The sequence below is a fragment of the Talpa occidentalis genome, unplaced genomic scaffold (genome assembly GCF_014898055.3).
Source record: "Talpa occidentalis isolate TD23 unplaced genomic scaffold, MPIMG_talOcc4v2.1, whole genome shotgun sequence".
Taxonomy (NCBI): domain Eukaryota; kingdom Metazoa; phylum Chordata; class Mammalia; order Eulipotyphla; family Talpidae; genus Talpa; species Talpa occidentalis.
In genome coordinates, this window is record NW_026555331.1 from 19,979,650 (window position 1) to 20,004,890 (window position 25,241).

Below are 25,241 nucleotides of genomic sequence, written 5' to 3' on the forward strand. Positions count from 1 at the left end.
ATTTTGATTAGATTGATATTTAGTATTTATGTGATTATGACTATGTGATTCAGATCTGAATTATATGGTCAACTGTGACTTCTTAACTCTTGTGGATCATGTTTGTTTTCCTTGGGTTTTATAATTTGCTTTTTCTCATCCTTTTTCCAGCATCTTTTGTTTTTCCCTTATCACTATTTCATCTTCAACTTCTTTAATGGTTGTCTAAAATTATCTGCAAAAGATTTTCACATGCTCATATGCTCTAATACTTGCTCTTAGCCAAAAGGCCAAGAAGTGATCAGATGCTGTAACAATTTTATCTCCCTGAAGAAGAATCACCTAGTGCAGTAGTTCTGAAGCCTGCACGTTCACCAGAATACTTGGAGGGCTTATTGTAACACACATTCCTTGGCCCCGATCCCAGAGATTCAAGCGTTCTGAGGTTGGACTGGAGAATTTTCATTTGTAACTGGCTCCAGGTGATGCTGTTGTCAATCCCTCCTCCTTACTTTGAGAAGCATTGGTAAACAATAACCAACTGTCTTCTGCCCTTCTACAGTCTGGACTGGATGCCTTCTGCTTCTTTTCACCATTATCTTGGGGATTTTCATGACATTTCTTCTTTGTTTTTTCTTGAAAACTCCAAAGCCATCCTGATACCTGATCCCTTGTATATCACCTTCAGATAAGTTTGTAGCATTGTCAAATCTAGCTTGTTATATGTTCGTGCATTTTACCTTCCCTCTATGTAAGCTCATTTTAGGAAAGATTAATCTTGTTCAGCTTTGTTATCCCATGCCCAGCCTAGGAAGGTTTCAGAACCAAAATGCTGGCTGCCTATCTTAGTAGATTTATAAAATTGTTTTTCTCTCAGTGTTCTGAAGAAGGATTCCAGTAAGTAGCTTCATATATAGATAATCAGATTTACTTAATTGTTGCGTATTCCTTCTGATCAATAAATGTTTTTCTTACTCAATTTTATTCATATTCCTTTTCCTTAAAATCTCCTTCTGTGTGTGCTTAATTGTGGAGCACATAGATGGTTGACATATAATATTTATTAACTATTATGATAGGTCTGTGATTCTTTGAGAGACTGGTATACACTGTCTATCCTACAGTTGATTCCTATAAAGGTTTCGTTTTCTCCTAAGAGTTGGACTCAGACTTGTTTGAAATTGATATAGGATATCAAAGCTTCAACCTTATTAATCATATGTGCTCTAAATGCCACAATATTCCATGCAAAAATAGTCATCTGCTAGGAACTTGTACAGTCAGGGATTGTACACAATTTGTATGTAGAACAAAAGAATAAAATAAAAATGTCCTTAGATAATTATTTTTCCCTATTATGTAAGAATCACTGTGAGTCTCTTAAAGGAGTTCTAGCCTTCATCCACTCATACCAATTTTGCAGTTTTCTGTCTAATCCAAATCCACAATAATAATAGTAAAAACACCAGAAGTAGACTTATTGTACACATCAATTGCAATAGTTCATCCATAGAACAACTAGCCATATCTGTTTCTTTTTAATGTAAATGTTGTGGATTATGTCGCCCCACTTTGCATATATAGAATGATAACATTATATCTACCTGTGAGTGAGGGAGTGAAGCTATACAGAGGAGGTAACTGTGGCAAGGTAAGGGATAAACAGGTTGATAGAGTTATGATTACCATCTTCAAGTAGAAGATAAATCTGTGGGTGCACATGTCATAGGCTGACTAGATGGACAATCATTCCACCATGCATCACTATCATTTCCATCTGTTTTGTTTCTACTATATTGCAATTGAATACATCTTATAAGTTATATAGCAGTTTCGTAAAGACGAAATTCTGTGTTGCAACAGGCCAAATGTGTTTGCAGTAGGCCCATCTGTCTCAGTAGTTCTCATTCACACACTAGCTATTTTTTCATATTTAAGGCTATTTATTGCATATAAATACCCCAAAGCACAAATAACAAGCAAGAATATTTTAGACAAATCCATGGCATATATCAAAGTATTAAAAGAGAAGAAAACAAGAGGATGAAACTCCTAAGTGTCAGTAATAGGTCCTTCCACATCACTTAACCCATATTTAGTGGATGGCAAGATGTTGGTAAGATGGAATGGAGATAAATCTAAATATTATATTCTTTCCAGGGGAGTAAATTACCTGACTTTAGAAAGTATGAAATACAAAACCTCTCCAAATTTTATCTGGTTAAGAACTGAAAACATGGAATCATAGAATATGAGGATTAGAAGGGATCTCAGCATTCATTCAATATAAACTTCCTATTAATTTTTGAGCACCCTCTATGGTATCATGATTTATGATTTTCTTAGCATTTGTGAATTTCTTAGCATTCTTGTGGTAGAGGGACCTTCCTGAGATTTAGCTATGCTATGTTATGCTCTGTTTGTACCATTTGATAAATCTCACTTTTATGCTATGTTTGAATCATTTGATCCTTATGCCATTCATATTTATTAAATGCTGACTGTGTGTCCCAGGGATTGTTCTAGGAGGTGGGACACATATCTCTCTGGTACCATTATATACCCCTTTACATGCAAATAGAAAAATTTGGTCTCACTAATTCATATGCATTATTTAAGCAATGGGGGATTTTTAGAAAATCTGATGTTAGTGAAAAAATCAAGAGTGAATTTAATTTTGATGTGATTTGATTCAGGAGCTCAAGTGACTTCATCAGAAGGAGGTTTTTCTTTATTTCTTGCTTTCTTTTCCTCTATGTTGACCACATTCTCAAGGAGACTCTCCTCCTTATAAAGGTGAACTTGTTGACATGAGTCCAGGATTATATGTTCTTAATCTTCTTATAACTTCTCTTTAATCTGATCTCTGAAACCAGAGTAAGGATATTTCTGCCTTTATGGGATATACTTCAGTTATCTTTTCCCTCAAGACTCTTTTCAGAATAATTTCTACATTCTTTCTACCTGTCCATAGAAATTATCTATCCCATTATATTTAGTGTTTACTGAACATTTCTTGAATGAACAAATGAATATATGAATGAATGAACAGACAAATTCATCCAATCTAGTATATGAATAATTTGGGATTTCAAATTAAGTTTTGGATAGCTTATAAGTTTCATGCTCTTTTCACTCTCCACAATGGGATTATTTTGTATTTAGTTCTGCAGCAGGTGAGCAAAAGCAACATCAGCGGTCACACAGCAGTAGTATATCAGAGACTGTAACAAAGGGCAGGGCTAAATTAAATACTTTAGTTTTCTGACCAGATATTCATTTAGCACAGACTAGTAACAACAGATGATTTTGAGTAATTCTATATATAAATTGGAAAAAAATCGTGTTTAAAAAACTATGTATTTGTGCTTTAAAAATTATGTCCCTGATGAAATGAACAGTATTAAAACTATGGTGCAGTGAATAGTATCTTTTGTTAATGCTATTGTTCATTTCCTCTGAATTTATTTTAATGTATTGATTGTAGTACAGGAGCTATGTGGCAATGTTCACAGTTCTTCCCTCAAAGCAAACATGAATTAAATAAACAGGATCTATCACATTACACTACCGTGAATGGGCAGGCACAAATTGCCTTGGGGCCCCCTCATACACTCTTTAGGGAAGGTGGGGTTAGAGAAGACTTCAGCAGAGCTGAGAGGTGAGAGTTGAAGAATTCATAGACATAAACATTAGGGGATGAAGAAGACCTGCTCACCAAATCATGACTGATTCATGGTCATGGTCTGGTATGAAAAATGGCCTTAGGTTTTTTTATTTCTCATCCTTCCCAACATATCTTGGAATAATCCAAGCTCTGTTTGATATCATCCATTGGGTATAAATGGTATTTGACTAATTGAACAGACTGCCAGCCTCTTTTTTAAATATTTATTCATTTATGCATACAAGAACTGGGGTACAGGCCAGAGGTGCAGGGGATAAGATTCGCCAGTGACAGAGTGAGGAACAGAACAGGCAGATTGACTGAAATACACTGTAGAGGGGAGCACCGGGTGAGACAGAAGAGGTCTGCTGTGCCATGTGGGTCAGCTCCCTGGCAGGGATTGAACTCATGCTGCAGAGGATACAATCACCAGGGAGGCCCAAGACTGCCATCCTCTTATAACAGTGCAAATGTGTAAAACAGCCTTCATTTTCTTTCCCCATGCCTACCTAACACTTTTTGTATGGCTGATCATGTGACTCAGGCTGCGTTCATCAGAGTACTGCATCCTGCTGATCTCCTTGACAGTGGTGGGTACATGACCCACTTTAGACTTCTAAGGCTCAATATCAGCACTTTTTCTGGAACCATTGTGAGGAACTTAACTTTCTCCTAAGGCTGCTAAACTGGCTCTTTGGAAGCCATGGTGTGTGGGGGCATCTTTGCACCACTTACCAAATGTTTAACTGAGAAGTAAGCTGATATTAAGGAAAGCAGAAATGAGCAAAGAAGTGAGAGGTAGGATATAAATTGCAAAACTGGAACACCTGTATCCAGATGTGCCTACTGTAGCAAGCTCAGAGTTTGGGATTATGTATGAGCCAGGTGAGTTGTGTTCCTTTCATGTGTAACCACAATATCCTGCCCAATACATTTGATTAGTTTGGATATGGTCTCTACTAAGTTTGTGCTGAGGAATGCAACAATAATAAACATTTTTATTCTGGATAATGAAAAAATACAAATCCCAGAGAAATCGGACACTTTTGAAAGACTGGTCTGTGGTCAGGGGAATTGGCTAGAACAGTGGAAAGAACTTGATCATCAGAGTTAGAGCAGAAGGATTTGAACCTTAACCCCATCACTTAGTATGACTTTGGACATGTCATTTAGTATTTTTAGATTTTTTTTTTGAGAAAAAGATAATTCCATGCATCATATTTATAATCTGCTCCTTGTGAATAATCTGTATGTGATGAGATCCTATTACTATAAATCCATTGCTGTCTTAAATTCGTTCACTCATTAAGAATTTTCAGTACTCAGACAGAGCCCTTAGGAATTGGAAGTCCTCCTGATAATAGTACACTGACTTACAGAGAAGTCCTTTTGTGGATATTGAGATTTTCCAAAATGGACCCAAAATAGAAAGTATCAAGTGGTAGGATAAACACAAGCTAAATACTATCTTTTGTGGTACTCTCTTGTTGGAGGAAATTTCAAACAGTACAGCTTAGGCTGAAATATTTTACAAATATTTTAGTACATCAGATAATTTAATCTTTATTATACCTTTCTCTTCTAGGCAACAATAATTAACTGGCTTTACTGAGTACTTATCACGTGTCAAGGAATATAAATTAGTCCTTTACATCAATTAACTCATTTAATCCTTACTACAATCTACTTTTATTATGGTATTATTATATATTATTAACCAAATATCACAGATGAAGGCTTAGAAAGGTTAAGTAACTTGTCCAGGGTTACATGGCTAATAAGTGGTAGAGCTGAAATATGAATCCAGGTACCTGATCCCTGAGGTTGTGCTCTTAACCTATATATATCCCCTCTATTTCTTTTCTAGGGTTGTTTGATAACTTCTTGGGTTTTGGTTTCACTGATTAACAAGGGGCTATGCCCATAAACACATGCTACTTCCCATCAATGATTGAGGCTCATTTCTGGGTATAATGTTCAGGTCTTGTTCTTTTAGGATACATCCCCTTCAAGGAGTGGCCTCAAGAACAAACACAGTTTTTCTATGGAAAGTGAGTGTTGTGGTCAGTTCTGCCTGTTTATTACACATCATCTGGCATGTCTAAATTTCATCTCAGGTCCACATGGAGCCTTTTCTGAGTGATGTATGGATTTTGGGTCAAGAAGAAACATGTATCAACATATTGTGCTCAGTTAAGCCTCTTCTCAAACCTAAGAATAAAAAAGTATAAAGGAAGTATCTTCTGATTGAGTTTATAGAAATGTAACACATTCACTTGCAATGGGTGGTCATTTCTGGTCTTGATGACTATTTTCTGAAGTGTAAACATAGGTCAAACCTTTCTGACTAATGTTAGAATAAAAGAATTGATCCTGGTCTGTACCTGTAGGGAAATGTATTCTGTATAGATATTCACTGCTGCATAGAAACACAACTGAAAAGTGGTGGAGGCTTTGCATCCTTCCTCAGCATGCTATTCCCATCTATTTAAATCACATTACCCTAAAAAAATCTTACCTTGTCAACAAAGTCTTCTCAAACTCCTCTAGCTCCCAGGCATTTCTCTTTCTGACTTTAAAACAACTATAGTCCATTAATGGATGAAGGGACAAAGAAGATGTGGTATATGTATGCAACAAGACATTACTCAGATATAAAAAAGGGTGAAATATTGCCATTTGTGATAATATGGATGGATCTCGAAGTACTACGCTAAGTGAAACAAGTCAGAGAACAGCAAATACTGTATGATTTCTTATATGTGGAAGACTACAAAGGAAAACAAATGAACAAACAAAACAAAAACTTGGACTACAAGAACAAAATTATAATTACCAGAACAGGAGGGGGGAAGGAAAGTGGGTAAATTGAATGAAAGGGGTCATGTTTATGATGGAAGATGAAAGCTGGACTTGTGGTATCCATCACAGTGTAGTATAGATTGTTGTTGAATTATAACATTGTATCCCTGAAAATGACCTGATGTGATAAACTCGTGTTATGTGAATGATTTTTTTTAAATCACCTGATTAGTTTAAACCAGGGTTTCCCAAGCTCAATACTCCTGATATCTGGGTGGATAATTATATGCTCTGGGGGGGCTGTTCTAGCTTTGAGGGTTTATCTGCACCTCTGGCTTCTACCCACTAGATGCCAGTAGTATGCTCATCACCTTACTCCCACGCTCCTTCAGTTGTGACAATCAAAAACATTTCCAGATATTGCCAAATGTTCTGGGAGGGCACAATGGCCAGCTGGGACCCCTGGTCTATGCCAGACAATTTAATTTGACTTGTACAAGGCAATGTAATTCTCTAGTTGTCCTCATTGTTCACATTTCTTCATAAAATGGCAGATCTCTGAGACAAGAATCTTGCATTATAGTATGCTTTCCATTCTTTCAATTGTGGAGACAAAGAAAAGGAAAGGCCACTAATATTTGTTGAGTACAGGCCTTGTGGCAGGACTTTTCTAGGTGCTTTGCATATTGCCATTTCATTAATTCATTTTATAGATATTTATTGAGTACCTATTTATAATGTTAAATGTTGAGAGGCAACATTTAGATCCTGCTCATCAATTTAGTGTGATTTGGGTAAATTAATCTTTCAGACCCTCAGTTTCTTTGCTTGTAAAATGGGGCAATAATACCACCCATCTCGAAGCGCTGAGAGGAGTACATGGGTTGAATTGCATGAAACTTTTCAAACAGAATCTGCCATACATAAGTGTCTGCTGAGTAGTAGCTTTCACTATATGTTAAGCTTGGTTCTTGGTGGTGATGAATCAACAATGAACAAGAGACCTTGTTCTCATGGAGCTTATATTCTAATGTGGTCTCACATAACCCTCATAAAAGTATACAATATATAAATGGCCTCATTTCAGAGGTGGAGAAAGTATACTTCAGTTAGAGGGGTCATTTTCCCAAGGTCACATAGTTATTTGGTCTCAGGGTTAAGATAGGAATTGAACTCTTGGTTCTCAGTGTTTTTGCTGAGAAAATTATTTTCTCTTTCTTCCTTTTTGTTTTCTTTTACTTTTCTAAATACTCTTGAAACCTTTTAAAAATACTTTATTAGTACGCTTAGCTTCTCATTTTATATTTGGTTATTTATTTTGCTTGTGACAGCCCTGTTATCTATGCTGATAAACCAATACTAGTCTCTAGCTATATGAAATTTCATTGAAAATGAAATGCCCACAGTAACTCATCTATGTAGCAAATGGTTAATGTGTACTTTGGGGTTTAAAAATAGAGATGAGTTGAGAAAATCATAAGTTTCCTATTAAAAAAAAACTTTTCAAAGATTTCGGTGCCCCTCCACCTCTTACCATCATATTAAACATGATGACCATAATTGGGGTACACATCTAAACAGAACCTAAAATAGCTCATTCCTTTCCAATTTTAACATTTAGAAATACTATTTATCAAAATAATAACTCCACCTATTTCTAGCCACATTTCACATTAGCTTGTGAACTCTCCAGAGTCAATATTCACCATCGGGCCTATCACCACATGGAATGTGGCAAGTGGTTGGATGTTCCTGTAACACTCCTCTCTCTCTCTCTTTGGATGTGGGTAACTGAGGCACTAGAATCGTGGACAAGGGCTGCCTTCTTGCTAAATGACGCTTCTGTTTTTATTTCCCCAGGACTCCACCTACCTGTGCTTATGTGTGTGTGCCACTTCAAAGTGGGTGTGGCAGAACTGCAGCAGCCAGGCTGGTTAGGTTAGCAGTCTGGAAACTTGGAGAAAAAGACTTATGTTTTGCCCCTTTTGAGTCAGGACTTCAGTGTTGGCTCTTACAAGCTCTATATCTGTCATGTCTCACATTGATGACAATGACATTGATTTTCAGGTTAACTGCAAAGAGTTTCCTCTATTTTAATGAACTCTTATCAAAGTGCATCCTGAGAGAACACTGGGCAAAGACTGTGCTCCTTTTAGGTGAATGTGAAAGAGGTGAAGTTTCTTGAGTTCACAAATATGCTATTATTTGCAAATGCATGTTTGTTTGAAAAAAAATCTATATCCAATGACCATACCTGTTTAATTTGGTAAATAAAAATGATACTTCCCCTCACCCCCCAAGAATAAAAAAGGAAGGAAGTAAAAAAAGAAAAGATGAAGGAAAGAGTGACTGAAAGAATGACATCCAAAGTGAGAACTTTGCAGATGCTTTGTAGGAGCTTTTATCTCCTCTCAAGACTGGTCTTCTCTTACACTAGGGTCTTGGAAATTCCTCTTGATTCTAAAGTGTATTCCTATCTGCTTTTCTCCTCATGCTGACTGCCAGGGTTTGAAAGCCACCTCACACTCAAGGACACAATACATTCCAAGTCTAGGCCGCAAGAACTGGTCTCCTCCCATTCTGGGACCGATACCTGGCACAGTCAGTAGTTGTGCCACACTGCAGTGTCTCAGTTACGCACTTACTCCCATCTGGTGACACGAATTCTTTAAGGTAAAGTCCATCAGCTGACAAAAGTGTTTAGAGATAGGCAGTATTGTCCCTACTGTACCTCACAAGCAGAAAACATAACTTTGCCTCTGTCTTTACCCTGCCAAGTCCCTGTATTTATTTGGCACTTTTCTATATTTACCATCAGTTAACAACATGATTTTGGACTTTGTACACACACATACCACTTTTAAATACATCAAGAAAACACTAAATTGGACCTCCCTGGTGGCACAAGGAGTTAAGGCACAACCAGTGAAGCTGTCTGCAGCCACTGCATCATGAGTTTGATCCTTGGCCGGGGAGCTGCCCACGTGGTGCAGCAGACCTCTCCTGACTTGCCTGCTGCTCCCCTCAGCAGTGTACTTCAGTCAGTCTGCCTGTTCTGTTCCCCACTCTGTCTCTGGTGAATCCTCTCATTCCCTGCACCTCTGGCCTGTACCCCAGTTCTTATATGCATAAATAAATAAATAAATCTTTTAAAAAAATTTCTAATTATGAGCAAGCACTTCTCTAAGATATACAGTAATGTTAACGGGTTCAGGAGTGTCGGAAGGCTGACTCAAAGACAATACAATATAGCTCTGCTTCATGAGAAATAAGACACTGCTAGAAAAAGTTGCTAGAGTTTGGTAGATGAACAAGAAAATACTTCAAGCGATGAAATGTTTTCACCTGCAACTGCATTCCTATCTGCATCTTTGATGTGCTTTTCTTCTCTGTAACTTACCTTTTCACTATCTAACTGAAATTCAGTATCCTCCAAGATACCTTCCTAATAGTTGTAGTTCTTCCCTTCTGTGAACCAGCTCTGCATTTTGGGTTTCTTCTGTGACAATCAGGATGCTCTTCAGGTTTTCTGCATACTTGACATATTAGCCTAAAGCTGAGGGCAGGGTTGTCTGCACTTCTCAGGGAATCACGTTGCCTAGCACAATGATGAGAATATTCATGACTGCTCTATAAATATTTATGGAATGAATGGACCGAGTTAGTTGACACAATACTTCCAATGTGAGGGATGAGGATGTAGGTAAAAAACACAAACAGTGACACACAATATGGATTCAAGTCTGTGTTCTGCCTTTTACCAGTTCTGAGAATGGGGGCAGGTAGGGAACATTTAAGTCTTCTCCCAGAAAAACTGAAGATAATAAGGTCACCTGTGACCTCTGAGATTATTATGTGAATCATGTGTTGATGCAGGCATTGCTGGTTTTGAATTGTACAAATTGTGGAGGGTTTTTGGTTTATATTTGAGTTAACACATAACACTCAGTAAGCTTTCCTGCATTCTGTTTCTTCTTCTTTTTTTCCTCATTACTCTAATGCTAACAAAAATTCTGTCTTTGGAAAAAGAAAGCACTATGGTTTTACCAACAAGTGCATGATGGATTAGTGACTAGAAGGGTCAGTGCCTGTTTCCTCTTTACCTCAAGAGTGTACTGTGACCACTAAATACACATAGGAGAATACAGGTTAGAACTTTGGGTGCATATAATACAAATTAAAATGACATATACTACCTTTGCACAAATGAATTAATCATGCAATTTCATAATTCTGCTGTGTCCTCAATACGGTCTTGAGTTAATCAATCATTTGATTCATGGAATAATTCCTTTTTATGATTACTGAAGTAGTTTTGGTATTTTTTGGTTTGAAAAAGACAACAGCTTCTCCATGGGGTATTTTTGAGAAGCAAGAGGTACAAGTATGTACTAAAAATAATTGTTGAATGAACGAACTCCCAGTTAGCAACATCAGAGGTCCTCCCTTCTTCACCAGGAGAGGATATTATTTGACATCCCTATCTCAGAGTTAATACTGTGACCTGTAACTTGAGACAGAAACCAGAAGAGAACTCAGAAATGAACATCTTGACAGACTCCACATATCTAGGTTTGTTTAATTTAGGTTAGGTCTTATCAGTAATGCTCTATAATATGATGTTTGCAGTTGATTTTTTTGAAGTCGTTTTAAAAGTAGAAATCCAAATACAGAAGGAGAGGAAAAACTCTCCACAGCATCAGTATGAACATTTTTATAGGCTTTTTTTTTTTCTTTTGGCATTCTGATCTCTTTGAAAATGCTCTCCTCTCTACTTACGGGGGAAAAAACACACCTACTAACAGCCTGGAGGAATTATGCAATGTGCTTTGCACAACTCCCTATGGTCTCAAGTAACAATGTAAATGAACCTTATTAGACATTTTCTTTCACTGTGCATGCGAGAAAATTATTTTTAAGTGAGTTCTTTTTCTTTTGGATTCAGTAAAACTTCTCTCCTTCAATGAAGAGGAACCACAGGAGAAGAAATTAAGACACGTAACAATTCAGCTGTTTGAGGCAAATGTAAAAAGAAAAAAAATTGGCATTTCTGAGGTCTTCCTTCTTGAGAATCACAGAAATAACTGCTAAAAACCCTCACACTTTCCAAGAGAAACTTCTTTAAAAGTTATGTGTAACTAAAAATAGGGGGATTATAATGGAAGTCAGTGTGTGTGTGAAGTACCAGAGTGGCACAGGAGGCGTGGCGGAAAATAGCATTTGTGATTTTAAATCTGTCAGTTGATTTTAAATCTGTTGGACAAAGGAGTGAGCACTTAACCCTGATGAGTCACCTGCATTCCTTATCTATGAAATGGCGCTCTCAAAGACATCTCAATGAAATGAACATCAGATTTGTCATTTGACCTCAAAGAAAAACCCACTGGCTACACAGAGAAATGATGATGATGAGCATAGGACCCTCAGGGACTTCACTTGAGACTGTGGTGGCTTAGAGCAATGCAATCCATTCCGGCAGTGGCAGAGACCTCATCTTTGGGATCATTTGCTTATGACTCTGGATTTTCACTGTGATCAGCAAAGAGATAGCCCTTTACCCAACATGACTGGGAAGTCTTCTATTGGGAATAGCGACACTCAACTTCAGCACAAGAATGTAGGAACAAAAACAGTTTTACAACACAAGGGTGCCATGAACTGTGGGAGGGGGATAGAGAGTAATGGTTTAATGAGTTGAAGGTTTGGGGTAATTAAAAGCTTTTGGAGTTAGGTAGAAGTCGTGGTCATAGAACATTGTGAATGCATGGAATGCCACTCACTTGTTTGCTTTAAAATGGTAACTCTTCTGTGAATTTTGCCTCAATAAAAGAAAAAGTATGATTCCACATTGAAGGAGCTCACGTAGATGCAAGCATTATTGCATCACTCCTGGCAGATATGTGTATGGGTCTTTTAATTATTTTGAATAGGATAGCTGCTGCTTGTTGTTCTGTTTTTGTTTTTTGTCTTTTTTTAAAGAAAGCATTAACAACTTTGATTGGAAAAGATGAGTGGCTGAAGTAGCCGCAACATCTGCACATTTAGAAAAGGAGTTATTATTCTGAAAACTGGATTTCTTTTTACAAACCAGTATAATTGTTTTCGGACCAATTTTAATTTGCAGAAATGGTACTTAGCACAGAGCGGGAACAAATGGGTGAGTTCTAGCGTTACTGCACAGAAGTTGAAATTGGACCTTCATTCTCCTGATAACACACAGCCCTTCTGAGACATCTTGACTCATCCACATTTCAAAAAGCACTTGGTTGAAAGGAATGTAGACTCAGGAAGGATTTAGTATGACTGCAAATTGATAAAAGAGAGCTCAATCAGCTTGCCCTGCATGCCAGGACATAATCACCATGCTCTAAATTGCCCTTTTCCTAGGGCGCCACCAGCCTTTTTCATTTTCCCGTCCCCCTCCTTTCTGGAGTTTACCCCCAAGCCTTTAAGTAAAATTACTAATCTCCTTCTTGAAATTCTTCCTTATTTCTTGCTTTCATTGTCCTTAGTGCTTCAGTAAAAACATTCCGGATATGAGATGTCATATCAGGTCCAGACCAGTCAAGGACCCAATTTCTGCAAATACATCGTTTGTTTCTAATCTAATCATGAGGCTCACACCCAGAGTACTCTCAGTTGCTGTCTTTCTCTCCAGGTGGAGCTCCAGACTCTCAGGTGCCAGATGATTAAGCCTTGCTTCTAGCAGGGGTTGGTTGGAAGCAGCTGCTCCCATATCAAACTCCTTTTTCTCTCAGCCAGTTGCGGCAGAGTCTACACCCAGCTGTGATTCGAGGTGCCCACTGGCAGCTCTCATCTCTGCCGACAACCTTTCATCTCGATTCTCTATAAACTTTTCTTAATATCTGCTTGTTAAACCTGACAGAATGGCATTAGAACAAAGCTAACCTGGCTGCTGAAATGCTGGCAGCATCATTTGTCAGGCCTTTTGGTTTCTTCCTTTGATAAAGTTTTGCCCGGCTATTATTGTGAAGACCTTGTTGGATGTTTCTGAGGACTTGGAGCAGAGCGAGCCATCCATCTGTTGTAGAAAGCTCAAAGGATGATGTGGTCCTGGGGCGCATCCTGAGTTGAGTCATGGATTTTATCCACCAAATTATTCCCAGTGAATACCAAATCAAACCTCCCATCTCAGCTTATATAAGCACTTTGAAAAGCTTTTGAAATAATACTTTTAACGTGGTTGTTCGGCATAAACATTCCAGAAGCATGATTTTAGGCAGTGTCATAAAATGGTCACAAAGATCATGTGTTTTCTAGGGATCTCAGAGAAAATTAGTTTGAGAGTGAAGATGAGAAGTTAGATCATGTTATATAAAGAAGAAAAAAGCCTTGTTTTGTGGTATAATGTGAAGCCTCTATCCCTCCCTGAAACTGGGCCAGTGCTTGAGTTGACACAACCAGAGATTAGAATACTATGTGGACACTTGGAAGGGTAAACTTTATAAATTTATATTGCTATAAAGAGCCATCTTGTCTTCAGAAAGATTTAGAGTCCTTTATAAGCACAGGGCATGCCTATGGCAGCTGACTCCAGCTCTGAAGCCTTTCTCTTCAGGCATGGATTTCCTCCCGTGGTCTTCATAAAGCCCTGGCGAAGGTGGAAACATAGCCATGGAAACTGGCTTCTAACCTTTAATTAGCACAATCCTTGCCAGAAGAGTAGGTAGGTGCTCAACCATTGCTTTTTGTCATTTGACTTAGAAGTACAGTTGAAAAGCTAAAGTGGAATAGTTGGTAAATCAAGAGTGTTATTCCTTGAGCAGGGCACCGATAATTTAGTTGACCATCTTTAGCTTTTTAATTTCTGAAGCACCCATCCCTCTTCCCACTGTTGACCCCAAAATAATTACATGGTAACAGTTATGGAATCTTTATTAGTATAGACCTCTTGCTTAGTATAGTCCACTTGCTTAGTATAGTCCTCTTGCTTAGTATAGTTCTCTTGCTTTTCTTTGTAGCTGAGACACCCACATTCATGATTTTAACCTATGTGAAGGCCCGCACTAGTTGGAAATGCTTTTCGTCATCATCCTTACCTTCCCCCATAGAACCTCTCTGGTCTAGATCACAGCGAAACTTCCATGAACGTTGCTGGCATTATATGTTTATGTTTGGATAAAGGCATCATTTGGAGGACAGAGTACCCTCTTCCCCCCTTTTTCAATCTCCCTAAGTGTTTCATAATATATGTTATACATTTACAAGGAAGACAAAGACATTCTCTCAAGAAGTGTGGGTCATCACTTTGGTAACAGTACTATGACATCGTATTACTTAAATTCAGTTAATATGTTTCAAGTCTAAGAACAAACAAATGAAATGCCTGGTTCTTTGCTCCCCCACACCCATTCTTTTCCTCCTCACATGCTATGCCAGGGAGAGAACTCCCATCTCCAGACTTTTCTCCTTATAAGGTGTGGTTTCTGCCATTAAGAAGTCTGCTTGGACATGGAAGACTTCAAGCACTAAATTATGTCTCTTGCTCTCTGCTCATTGGCAGCAACTGTGCCAAGGTCCAAAAGGAGAATTGAGTAGGTGTGTCCTAATAGGAGACAGTGTAGCTCCTCTAATTGCCGTAAAAGCTTTTGAAGCCATTGTCTGGGAATCTAAGAAGATTGATCCTGAAGGTGTGAGCTCAGAGCTGTGAGTTAGGAACTCAAAGTTGTAATTCTTGGGTTGGCAGTGACTCATTGTAGGGCCTGCGGCAAACTCACTCATCTTCTCTGTGCACCAATTTATTCATCTGCAAAACCTAGGGAAATTAACTCACAATTTCCTGATGGCGATATTTATGGCTGAGGCATTAATAATCATGGCAAATAAGTTGGATGGGAAACACTCCCAGAGATTTTTACCTGCTTGAAGACTGGATTTTTAGTAGTTTTTTTTTTTTTAGTATTATTTCCAAATCTGGTCTCCCCCCGCTTTGGAGATCTTCAAGTCCACACTGAGGACATTCAAGTTCCCTTGAAGTTTTGTTCTACTCCTAGTAAGCACAGATGATTTCCTTCAGGACTATGTCACATGGTGGTTTTGCCGAAGAGGGCTTCTCACCTACCACAAGGACCTCCCTGCTACCCTGGAGGACCAGATGCCATCCAGGGTGGGAACCAACTTAGTGTGGTGGGACCACGTGGTTTCTGAACCCATCTGTGTAAAAACAGAGCTATTGTGTCAACTAAAAAGCATCATAAAGACATCCTGCTTTGTTGATGGTCTTCTTCCATGTCTGATGAAACACCCCTTTTGGGGATTAAAAAAAAAGTCAAAATGAAAAACGATGTGTCAATAAAGGGAAATTAAATGAATGTGTTACTATTAATTTGTTACATTCTACATGTGCTTCTCTGAAGGAGTAGTGTTTATATTCAGGGCCAGCTGCAGGCTTCCAGTATGGTGAAGTAAGAAAGGACCCAAGAGAAATTGATCTAGCAGCCCTCCCGTGGCTTATATCTCAGTCACATCCTCTTGTACTCTGTTAACTTCTCCCCTTGCAAAGGAGTGCAGTTCTCATCTCTGGGTGGACTGGCCTCCGCTCTCTGTCTTCCGTATTTCAGGTCTCCTGAGTCCTGAAGCATATTTCTGTCTCATCTACTTAACACTGCTGTTAAATCTCTGCCACCATGCCTGTCTCTTCAGCTCACCAGATTTCACACTCATTTGCCAGTGGCTGTGAAAGGAAATGACAGCAGAATTTCTCATGAACTTGGCACCCATCCAGCGTGGAAAACTAACTGAGTTGATGTCTCCCAGAGCCCCGTCTTTAACTCAGGTGTCCCCGTTTTCATTGGGCTCAGCAGATTTCCTACATCTGTGGTGTATGACATTGTAAAAAGTTCAATCTGGAGACTCGTTTTCCCCTTATGTGTCCCTATTCCATGTTTAAGCTAGGGAGCCTCCCCATAGGTCCAAGACTGAAAAAAGGCAGATTTGTATCAGTCCTGCTTTTAGCAGTGCCCTGTGCAATAAGACACCTCCTGCTTAATGCTCCCTCTACTGCCTTTAAGGTGTGAACAGACGAGCAGCATCCATGAGCTGACAAGCGTGCTATATGAGCACCGGAGACGGTGAGCAGAGCTGTATTAGTGGCAAACAATGAGATGCAGGCATTCCATTGTCATTCATTCATTTACTCATTCTTTAATTCACCCAGCGAATCATTCCTGGGCTCCCACTGAGCTGTGTACTGGGTTGGCCATTGAGATATGAAAACTGACATTTATAGACTGCCTACTATGGAGCAGGTCTTGTGCTAAGTGTGAGTCTTCTACAACACTGAAAGGCAGTATTGTGGTTATGTCCATTTTAAGAAGAGGAAATTGACACTTAGAGATATTGAGTAATGCCACTAATGCCATAGAGCCAGCTAGTGATGAGCCAGCATATGAACGCGTACAAGACACTCGCACTCAAAATCCTAACAGCTACAATGCCAGGCACTTTACTAGACATTGTGGGAGATACCAGACAAATATGACCATGATTCCTGTTCTCCAGGGATTCATTAATTATAATAGAGGGAATAAACGTGTATTGCAGTGCACTGCTGCAGTATGACTTTACAAATGTTACTTCTCTGTGTCGCAGTTTCTTCACCCTTAAAATGGATATGATAAGAGTTTCTGTTTACTAGGGTAATTTTAGGATTAGATGTGCTAAAATATGTAAAGAAGTTAGGATAATGCTTTCACCACCCAAGAATTGTTAGCTGTTCATTATTATTCTTATTAGTAACTGTTAATATTCATCATGAAGAAGTAACAGTATTCACTGTGCAACTACTATATATCCGATGCTATGGTAGTTACTTCGGCATCTATAGTGAGCAAAACATGAAATCTGTGTCTCCTTTTATTCTTTCATTGAAGTGAAGTTAGCCAAAGAATAATTATAACAGTAAGGAAATGAGGCACTTGTTAAGACAATACTCGCTGCTCATGAGACAGAACAGCATGTTGAGGGAACCCATGCTCTGCCCTGACCTCCCAAGAACAAAGGAATTCCTTGGAGAGTGGCTTGAGGAGGAAGGAGCCAGGAGAATGCTGTAGTCATGCAGGGGTTTGTCTATCCTGCGTGTCTGGGAAGAAGGACAATGTTGAAGTCATTGGGATTCCCAGGGAAGCCCTTCCACATTTTGACGTGAATCAGTTCCATCGACTAAAGGGCAGACATCAATTTTCTCTTGTCTTTCAACACAGATAGTGTGTGCATAAACAAGGGGGAACCCAGAGAACCTGCTTAGGAGGAAATGGGGGTCTGCAAATTTTTTGTTTTGTTTCAGAAACATGCTATGTGCCGGGTTATAAATGCAAACAGGAGCAGTTTCTGTTGTCAGGGAACTTGAATTCTTTCCTTATCCACTTTGTCACCCCAGAGATGTCCTTACTCAACTCCTTGGCCTTACAGATAACATTGCCATGGATACTAGCTGGTTCCCCCCATCTCACTCCCCAAATGCAATTATTTGAAGACTGAGACTTATGTAACTGTTATTGACTCAGACATAAATGTTTTGGAGCAGAAGATAGGAATGGGATTTGAAACTCCTTTGAAGATCTTCAAACTGATTTTTATTTATTTTCTGGAGTATGACCAAGTTACCCAGAAATGATGAGATGACTAGTTATACTTATTATATTCCTAGAGTGACATGTACCTTTAGATTCTGCAAAGGACTTGAAACCTAGGGTCAGCTTAGTTTGAGGTGTAACCTTTGCCACCAGTATGTCCTGCCTCTTCACTCTGAATTTCTATTCAATTTGAAAATGGTCTTCCCTTTAAGATTGTAAAATAATAGAGTATATTCCCCACTTTCATGTAAGAGTACCATATTCCACCTCCCCCAGCTTTCTTTGTTTGAAACTGTTCATTCTTGGCACTGATATTCTTGAACCAGGGAAGAATGAGGAAATTTCACTGTCTTGGTGAAATTACCTCATTTAGGAATAATTGGTATTCACAGAAGAGATGCACATTTTCATCCACCTAGTAATGAACAAATTAACAAGACACCTACTGAGTTGTGTTAACAAAATTACCAAATGTAAAAGGAACTAATTACTATCCACTTCATCCAGACAAACTCAAAACTGCATTCATAATGGGCTTTGTGGCTGACTTGATGTCGACTGTGGAGAAGGGAAATGAACAGGTGCCTGGTGATCAAAGACTTTGTCCTGGGTGATTGTTTTGAGAGTGGTGCCTGCTTCTCAAGAAGTATGGGATTGCTTCTGGAAAAGCATTTCTTTCTTGGTGGTGAAAATATCTGCAACACACATATTTTCTTTTCAGAGACAACTGAGTGTTACCCATAAAATTGCAAATGAAGCATATATAAATAAATTAGAAATAATGATCCTTTGTGAAGAGATGTATACCTACAAGCTAGCTCTGTGATTGTGGGTCAGCTAGTCCAATTCACAAGGGACCCTCTTTGCCCAGTGCTTGATAGGATTTAGACTTGATGGAAATCTCTAATAAAATAAAGGCAAAAATAGAGGTATGCATATAGAGGTATGTATAATGGAATTTTGATGTTTACTTATATCAAATATTTCTCTTCTGAAGATGGGGTGGTTTTTCAGACAAGACAATTATTGGCCCCACCTTCATGAATTTAAATCTAATTGAGTATGATAAATGTAGTTTTCTTGGATTTATAGGAGAGTGCCAAAGGAATTCAAAGTACTTTTTAGTTTTAGCTAAGTATCTCAGTAATTCAAGTGGGAAGCAAAGAAAAAATTAGGTTATTATAAATTTTTTGGTGAAGTAGGAGCATCAAAAAAGGCTTTAGTCACTCTATGCCATTGATCTATCCAACCTGCATTATTGATTGGCTGTGATGTGACAGTGAAGTTCTGAATGCTGGGTATAAAAAAGACTTTGCAAATCAAAGGAAATATTTACACTCAAATAGCATAATACTAGAGAATAAACAGATTCCCGAGAATTATGCATGGTATGAAATAAAAGGAACCATGATGTAGTGGACTACTGAAATAGGGGCTCAGACAACATGATGTAGCGTCCTCAGGGAGGGTTGAGATATGTTCTTCCAGAGAATCCATTGTGTGCTAGTTAGCCTAGATTTCATGGGGGGAACCAGTTCAAAGAGCCAATTTCCAGAGTCCTTACCAAGCATAAATTTTATGATTAGATTTTCTGTTCTTTATCATATTTTCAAGTCCTAACTAAGTGTGGCTGATTGTCCTCCCTCATTTCTGTACTATTCAGCAAATGTCTCTCCACCAGAATGTGTTGGGGCAGTCCCCATTTGCTTCTGGGAAACATATTGTGGTAACGATAGAGGGCTTCCCTGTTTTGCTAAATGGCAACATATCGAATGGATCTAACCATTAGGGAAAACATATCGGAGGAGTTAATTCAGAGTAAGCAAAAGTGAAAAAGGAATCTAAGTTCTAGGAGGTAATTGCTCAGCTGAATACTGACCACATATATGTGCATGCTAGGGCAGGAATATGGTGGGGCTGGGGGCAAGCCCTGTGCATAGGGGTCAATGATTGTTGGTTGTGTGTATTAGTAATTGAGTGAATAATTGTGTGGAATCAAGCTGTAACTTTTGGAAATGATCTGAAATGCTGGAGTGTGAAGTCAAGATGTGCTAGTGGAAAAGACAGTAGCACATATGCTCGCATACATACCTTATACCAATAATTTTCCCAAAGCAACTCTCTAAAAGGACAAAAAGGGCCTTTGCTGTGTTTGCCTGACATTGAGCGCTAATATATTAACATATTTGCTTAAGAGAAGTTGAATTTGAGACTTAGGTCCAAGAGTTTAACATTCTGTTTACCTATGGAATGTGTCTTTTCTTTTGTAACTAGCACCATCTCAAAATAAGGCAAATATGGGACTATTTGATTTTCTTTTTGGTAAAGCCTAGAAAGACATAGGAGAAGGTGGTATCATCAAAATTATAGAACCACTTTGGTGATTATTGTGAGGTAGTAGAAAAAGCAAAAGACCAGGATTAAAGGAACTAGTTAGTGACTTTAGACAAACTAATTAACCTCCCTGAACTGCAGTTTAAATGAAAAACAGAGGTTGCTTAATATCAATTTTCAAAGTATAGTCTCTACCTGGGGTAACATGATGACATTGACATTGAAAAAAACTCTTCGTCTTGTAAAAAAGTCATTTGTTGGACATGTTTGAAAGAACATTTCCCAAACTTTTTCCTTTTCATAATTTTTGACTTATGGAACTTTTCCCAATATACATGATCTTAAAAAGGCTGTCTTAAAACTCAGTGTTTGATATCTGTATACACACACCCCATATATATGCTGCATATACACATCTTCTTGCAAGCCGAGTAGGTCAATTTCTTCCTCATTTTCCTACTTTTCTAAACCAATGTAATTGAAGCTCACTCCAAGTTCAATTCTTTTTTTCCAATTCTTTTTTAAAGTGCTGTTCTGAGAGAGATCTGCCCCCATTAAATCTCTTAGTAGGATTCACAGCTTCCTAAATGTCCGAAGACTAGTCTTCCCCCGCATCAAATCAGGTTTTTAGGTCAAAGCCACAAACATAGGAGCTCCTATTGCCTGTGGGTTTTTTTGTTAATTTTCTTGAAATGGAGTTACCCTATCTCTGATAATGCTGGTGTGCACGTGGAGGGATGCAAGTCCAAGAGATGTGTGTAAATAGGTGCCATTTGCTGATGTGTAGAACCCAGCTGGAGATGGTACAGCTGTTTGAGACTCCCCTGAATTCTGCTGGGATCTGTACAGGAATCTTTCCCTCATCTCACCTTTTTCTGGATTTTTCTACAGAATTTTCTATTCTAAACACAATTTCTGGCATAGAGTTGATAGGTATTCCATAAAAAATTGTGAAATGAATGAGACTAAGGAAGAGGGAGGGCGGGAAGAAGAAAGGAATGAAGGATGGAAGGAAGGAAAGAAAGGGAGGGAGAGAGGAAGTGAGGAAGGAAAGAAAAATGGTCTCTTATATTCAGTATATTGTCATCCGAGTGGTTCTTGCCTGTATTCAGATGCAGATGTAACATCGCAGTCTTACATTGTGTCTTTTTTTTTTTTTAATTTTTTTTAAATTTTTTTTAAATTTTTTTAAATTTTTTTTTAATTTTTTTTTTTAATAGAGGCATGTTTTTATTTATTTATTTATTTATTTGTTTGTTTGTTTTGTTTGTTTATACATGCACTGGGTACAGTCAGAAGCGCGGGAGGGTGAGAGAATTCACCAGAGCCAGAGCCGGGAGCAGAGCAGGCAGAAGGACCGAAGTACACTGCTGAGGGGAGCAGCGGGCGGCAGGAGAGGTCTGCACGCCATGTGGGACCCTCCTCCGGTGGCCGGGGAGCAGCCGGGGATCGAACTGGCGCCGCAGAGGCCGCGGGCAGCTTCGCAACCCAGCACTCAACCGCTGCGCCACTGGGGAGGCCCACATTGTGTCTTGATATGACCTTGAAGGCTACTGCCATCATCCTAGTGAATGGTTTTTTTTTTTTTTAACTTCCAATTATTCTAGAGCATCTGCTCTTTAAGCTGGTGGTGGCCACTTGTTACCAGAGATATTTGGGAGTAGCTAAAGGCCAATCAATAACATGCTGATACTATTAAAGAGCTTCTGCTCCAAAAACATAACTGTTGGAAATTTTATTCTATCATTTGGCTTGAAGCACAGCATGTGGTTGTCACAAGGGGACATTTGCTCCGGGGGTGAGTGTGACACTGATAGGATCTAATTTCACACCCAATACAGTGGGTTGAAGAACATCACTACTTTGCAAACCTTCAGTTTTGTCTGCTGCTTGGTGCCTTCTTGTTGCCAGACTCTATTTCCTAGTTTGCTCTGCCAAAACTGGCAGGCTAGCAGCTTTTCAAAAAAAAAAATTAGGCAGGAGATAGAATTTTCTGTAGCATATGATGAAAGATGGGAAAAAAAACCCACAAAAGTACTAAAATGTCTTCATACAAATGCAAAGACTATAGGAGGTTGGCAAGAAGATAACTGTGCATCTGAGTGAAGGAGGTTATGACTACGTTTAGATAAACAAAATCTGCCGAGATCATGTTCGTTGCTAAGATGCCATCTTAAAAGATAAATACCATAGAGAGAGTGGATAAACAAGAAGAAAGATGGAGAGGTGGCAGTCTACCTAAAACTATTATTTAATTATTGATTGAGCTCATAATCTGTGCTTAGCTTAGCATTGATAAAAGCACTGTATTGAATTATGGTTTAGGAGACAATAGTTTATAAAAGGTGCTTAATACCTTGCCTGCCTGCTTTCAAGATGCTTCCAGTTGTGTGGTAGATGCTATGCTTTTTTTTTTTTTAAATGTAACACCAAGCTTTATATCTTTTATTCATAATCATTTAGATTTACTTACATATCAGTATATCAGTTGACAATACAAATGCAAAAATGCAAAAAACAGATTAGTTTCAATGCTAGGGAATTGTGTAAACATGGAGAAGATTTGAAAGAGCTCCAACAAGGCAGTGAGATACTTAGCAAATGAATTGTGTCATTACATTATCTAGGATAAGTTTAGGGGAGGGAAGTATCTTCCCTTATATAATCAAGGCAAGTCTTTTTGTGGATAGTGGGATTTAAAGTAGGCTTTATACACTTGGTAGGCTCTCAGGAGGAAGAGATATGTCTGGAGGATTAATTGAAAAAGGGAAGTGAATAGGTAAATGTGAAAGAGTAGAAAAGACCATCTTCTCTAGCAAGTCAGATTCCTTGCTTATTCCTCAACTGCTGGCATCTTCATCTTCACTTCCCCCTCTCCCCCCCTCCCCACTGTCCCTTTAGCTACAGAGAGAGAGACAGAGAGAGACAGAGAGGGAGAGAGAGAGAATGAATAACTAATCCTCATAGCAGTCCTATGAGGTGTATACTATTTTGTACTAGATTGTAGAGATAATTATTTTATCATTCTCTTTTATTGCATATGTCTTTATCACATTTGATATATATTTATATAGTTGGTTTGTTGCAGCAGGTATCTATTACTTTTTAAATTTTAGAATGGAAATTTTAGATTAAGAAATAGGAGTCATGTAACTAGAGGAAAAACTCGTCTTTTAAGTATAAGAAGGAAATGGGTACTTTGTTAAAAATCTTGGGATTAATGAAGGAAAGTATAAGATATCTTAGGTGAAGAAATGTTTCAAATTATCTCTAGCTAAAATTTTTTTCAGGGTAAAAGGCAAGACAGGTAGATTAAAAACAAGGTACAAATTAAAATAAGTGAGGAAAAGGTTTTAGTGAAATTAAAGTAAGCCTTACTAAAGAGAAATTTCTGAAGAAAATACATACCTATAGAGACAAACAAGAAAGAAAATGGCAATGTGAAGAATATAAAATGGCAAAAATTCCTAAACATTTGTATTTCTGATGATGTTTAAGCAAGAAAATGCAGACACGAAAGTGAATAATTAGAAATTGATGGAGACCTTTCAGGAAAATACAAAAAAAATAATGTTCAAAAAATTCTCAGCCAGGGCTTAAAATACAGAAAGCTAAGAAAGCACATGCATCCAAGGGTGAAAAGGAATTGGTATCACTTAGGGAATTACTTATAATTGCTTGTGAACATGTGATAGGTTTAGAAGCTTTCTAAAATGAGTGGGGGATATAAAAGCAACACTATGAAGTCTGGTCTTGCTCAATAGACTGCAGTACTTGGTTAAATGGAAAGACCATGATGTGTGCTCACATAGATGCAAACACTTTAGTGGTCAGTATGATGGAAACTACTCTATGGGAATAAACTAGGCATTTGTTGAGGGATTACATTAATTAGGTTTTGTTAGCCATTATGGTCTTATGGTAAAAGATGCTGTTGCTGCTGGCTGTGTGCAATTACTCACATATGCAGTTTTTTAATCTTCACATAGTCCTATGAGGCATCTACTGTTATTATCTTTAGTTTATATAAATAAGGAAACTGAGGCAAAGAGATAGGGAGATTCTGTCAAAATAAGCAGTTAATGGCAGTGATACAAGTACTTGTGGCACTAAATGGTGCAGAGTTTATTTACTCATATAGCAAATATTTTGCTCCCACCTTGCTTATGTCTGGCATCATGCATAGTAATGGAAATATTCTGGTATAAACACAAGACAACACTTTCTCTTGTGAGACTGAAATCTATTTTCAAATATGAGGACTAGAGCCACCCAGCTCTAATGTATTGGCAGCTGCACATTGCTCCGAATGCATCCTAACATGCCACAGACACCCATCAGGCTTCTGTTTACATCATTAAATCCTATTATGTGATGAAGGACATTGTTTGTCTTGCTTCAAGCATTTTCAGGAATTTAAAGCCAGGTAGAAATCTTCAGGGTGGAATTGCTGAATCTCATTTGAAGATATACAAGCTCTCCTCTGTTCATTGCAGCACTATAGCCAAGTTATGGAAACACCCTAAATGCTCTATGACTGATGAATGGATAAAGAAGATGTGGTATATATACACAATGGAATACTCTTCATCAATTAAAAAAATGATGAAATCTTGCCATTCGTGACAATGTGGATGGAACTGGAGAGGATTATGCCAAATTAAATAAACCAAAAGAGGAAAAACAAATCCTGAATGATTGTATTCATATACACAAAGAAATGGACAAAACTAAACCAAAACAAACCATAGAAATCTGACTGCAGAATTAAGGCTGCTAGAGGCCAAGGAGGGGGAGTGAGGCACAAAGGGAGAGTCCCAGGGGTCTGTGGTGAAGGACTGTGGGTGCTTTGGTGCTAGGTGTGG

At 38.3% G+C, this 25,241-nt stretch overlaps 1 pseudogene; it reads left to right on the top strand.

Annotated features, from left to right (window-relative positions):
- The first annotated feature begins 12,011 nt into the window (after positions 1–12,011).
- LOC119249432 (aspartate aminotransferase, mitochondrial-like) overlaps positions 12,012–25,241 on the top strand; it is an 84,896-nt pseudogene continuing 71,666 nt past the window's right edge.